A 3705-nucleotide genomic window follows, 5' to 3' on the forward strand; every position below is an offset into this window, starting at 1 on the left:
AAAAAAAAAAAAAAGAAAAAGAAAATTGATGGCCGTTGACCTCAGGAGTTTGGGGGGCAAAACAGCAATTCTCCAAATTTTTAATATTGCATGATGAACAAGGGATTCAAGGTACAAAAGAATTTTCTTTCTTGACGTGTTTTACTTTAATGATTTACTGTTTTGCAGAAAATTTACTGAATTTACACTACATACAAGGATTGTGACTTTTGTAGCATAATCAAAATCATTGTTGTTGAAATTCCAAAAGAATATTTTAAATATGCAAGAGCAGAAACATAGGAAACTTAGCCTTCTCCTAACATTATTTACATTACTAAACATTACTTTTTACTTATGAATAGTGAGAAAATACTTAGAACAACATAAAGAAATGCAAATACCTAGAAACTGAAAACCTTTTAGTCCATCCTCAACTCGTAACAATGGTCACCTAACCAAGGTTAGCCATTTTTGAGGTTGAATATAGACTTTTCCAACACAGTTTGATTTTTTACCTAAAAGGTAAAATAAAAATAGCTTGAGGACACACCTGGCTCTAACTTGGGCATTTCAGAGATTAAGATCACTGGGGCAGCAAAGTCTTCAGGGCTGCTGCTTCTCAAAAATTTAGAGAGTCCTCTTTAGTTTAGCTCAGAGGGCTATAAACTCCCATCTTAAGATACTCAATTTAGCTCTTAGAGACTCCATCCACGTTTTCCTCTTTGTAGGTGGGAAAAGATACTTCCTATGTCACATGCCTGAAGCCATCACCCGTATGTGCACTTAAGAGACAGTATGACTGCCTCATAATCAAGGCTCTTACCACTTGAAGACACATTTTAGAGGTGTTTAGATAAACATTTCAGTTAATGCAATTATTCTTTTTAAAGCCTCACACCCAACAGGGATTTATTTGGTCAATGCTTTTGTGCATAAAAGCTATAAAAGCTTATTAGTCCCAATAAGCAACTCCTTCTATACCTACACACTTCTAACAGTTACAAATTCTTTAGATTAGATTTTCATTTCTGTAACCTTTACTTATTAACTCCTTTTTGCTCTTAAGAGCTATATTAAATATATCTCTATGGGGTTACATGGAACATTTCTTTAAATATTTATAGATCCAAATTACATCATCTTGATTTTTCTTTCCCCAAATTAAGTAGCTGTGGCCTGATTTCTATCTTTTCATACGACGTGGTTTTTAGGTGCTTCACCATCTTGGTTGTCTTTTCTCTTTCTCTTCTTTTCTTTCTTTCCTAAGGCACTCTGGTCAGTCAATTTCTCTCTTGAAATGCGAGTATCCAGAACCAAATCCCTTAAGATGTGGTCTGAATGGGGTAGAGTGTGGCAGGACTAATTGTGTTCTTCGGAAAGGATATTATTCTTCTATTGAATGTCCTCCGACTGTCTTAGCTTTTAGCATACTCTTGACAGTATTAACACTAAGATTATCTTCAACTACTCTCCCATGATTTTCTTTTAATGCTAATTGTTTTAAGCCTCCTGATTTAATAAATTGATTTTAAGCCAAAATGCAGGAGCTGACATTTATTCCTGTTAAATTTTTATCTTGTTTACTACAGTCCGCTGTTCTGGGACATTAAGAAATGAAAGAATATCTGGAATTCTGACTTTGACAAAATCAGTTATGTTCCTTTTTCAGTTTGGATTACGTTTATGTTAAAAACCTGCTGTATAATCTTCATGTTATCGATAAATTATGCTGAGTAATGTAGTTCTAAAAGATGGAGCCCTATGGCATAATTCTGAAAGATCGAAGTTAGTCTTTATTGGGACAGTTGATTACAATTATGAATCTTTCCAACTGAAAGACCAGCCAACACACATTTCTTCATTCTCACTGAACAGTGTCATAAGTTAAGTAATCAGATGTTTTGTTGAAATCGTGGTGTGATCAACTTATGGCAATCTCATGGTGAGCAGTTTTCAAAAAATCGATTAAAAAAGAAAACACTGGCCGGGTGCAGTGGTTCATGCCTCTAATCCCAGCACTTTGGGAGGCCAATTCGAGAGGACCACTTGAGGTCAGGAGTTCGAGACCAGTATGGTCAACATGGCGAAACCCCATCTCTACAAAAATGCACAAATTAGCCACGTGTGGTGGTGCACGCCTGTGATCCCAGCTACTCAGGAGGCTGAGGCAGAAGAATTGCTTGAACCTGGGAGGTGGAGGTTGCTGCGAACCGAGATGGCACCACTGCACTCCAGCCTGGGTGTCACAGCGAGACTCCATCTCAAAAAAAAAAAAAAATTATATATATCTGTCTTATTTTAGTATGCTCAGGCTATATCCAACGATCATGTCTTTCTTTTTCATTTGCTCCTTTTTAGAAATTTCCCAGGCAGCAATCTCAAGTTTCTTATGTTAGGGTATTCAAATTTTCCCCTTTATCAAAATGAAGACTATATTATCTTCTATATTCCATTTCCTCAGAGATTATCAACAATGGTTCTGAAATAATATCCAGTACTTGGAATGTAATTTTCCTGACTGGGAGATGACTCATCCAGAGCGGCTAACTGCTTGTGTTCTGTCTCCTCACCAATCTTGGGCATTGATTCATCTGTTGGGATAATTACTCCATCCTTCCCAATGTGAGGAGCACTTCGCTTTACAGAAACTACAGACAGAAAACGGGAGGTGACTAGCTTTGTCATTTATGGCTCCTGCTGCTGCAAATGCTGCTGTTTTCACGATGTTACCCAAATCTTCAAGTGGTTGAGAAATCATATGATTTTTCTTCTTAGAGGGATATGAGAAGCAAGCTCTTAAAAAGTCCTTACTCTACGTGCTAGGCCTTGTTGAATGCTTAAAATAAAGAATCTTATTTAATATTCACAGTAAACTTATGATGGAAGTGCTGTCATTATGCCCATTTTACAGGCAACAATGCTTACAATTAGAGCCGTTAAGGAACTTGCCTGAGGCACGGCTAGTGAAAACGTGGAGTCAGTATTCAGACTCAGGTTTTTCTGACACCAGCAACCATATATTTTAAATTTTGTTCATTTCTAATTTTTGTGGGTACATAGTAGGTGTGTATATTTATGGGGTACACGCTTTGATACAGGCATGCAATGTGTAATAATCACATCATGGAGAATGGGGTACCCATCCCTCAAGCACTTATCCTTTGTGTTACAAACAATCCAATTATATTCTTCCGGTTATCTAATATTTAAAAATGTACAATCATTATTGACTATAGTCACCTTCTTGTGCTACCATATAGTAGGTTTTACACATTCTTCCTATTTTTCTGTACCCACCCATTAACCATCCCATCTCCCCCGAGCATGCCCCCAACTACCTTTCCCAGCTTCTGCTAACCATCCTTCTATTCTCTATATTCATGACTTCAACTGTTTTAATTTTTAGATCCCACAAAGAAGTGAGAACATGGAATGTTTGTCTTTCTGTGCCTGGCTTATTTCACTTAACATAATGACCTCCAGTTCCATCCATACCTTTGCAAATGACTGGATCTCATTGTTTTTCATAGCTGAATAGTACTCCATTGTACACATGTACCACATTTTCTTTACCCATTCATCTGTTGATGAACACTTAGATTGCTCCCAAATCTTAGCTATTGACTACTATGCTACACTGCAATGCATTTTGTTCTTTAAATATAAAAGAATTCATTTTTTCTTTAAATATAAAAGAATATATATATTCTTTTATATATATGT

The 3705-nt window shown here is 36.4% G+C and overlaps 1 protein-coding gene across 1 annotated transcript in view; it reads right to left on the minus strand.

The window, feature by feature from the left end:
* The window catches only part of NCKAP5 (NCK associated protein 5), an 830344-nt gene that overhangs the window by 184977 nt on the left and 641662 nt on the right, over nt 1–3705 (minus strand). The gene's annotated exons all lie outside the window — the stretch shown is intronic.

Source organism: Rhinopithecus bieti, unplaced genomic scaffold (genome assembly GCF_001698545.2).
Source record: "Rhinopithecus bieti isolate Rb0 unplaced genomic scaffold, ASM169854v2 scaffold_37914, whole genome shotgun sequence".
Lineage (NCBI taxonomy): Eukaryota > Metazoa > Chordata > Mammalia > Primates > Cercopithecidae > Rhinopithecus > Rhinopithecus bieti.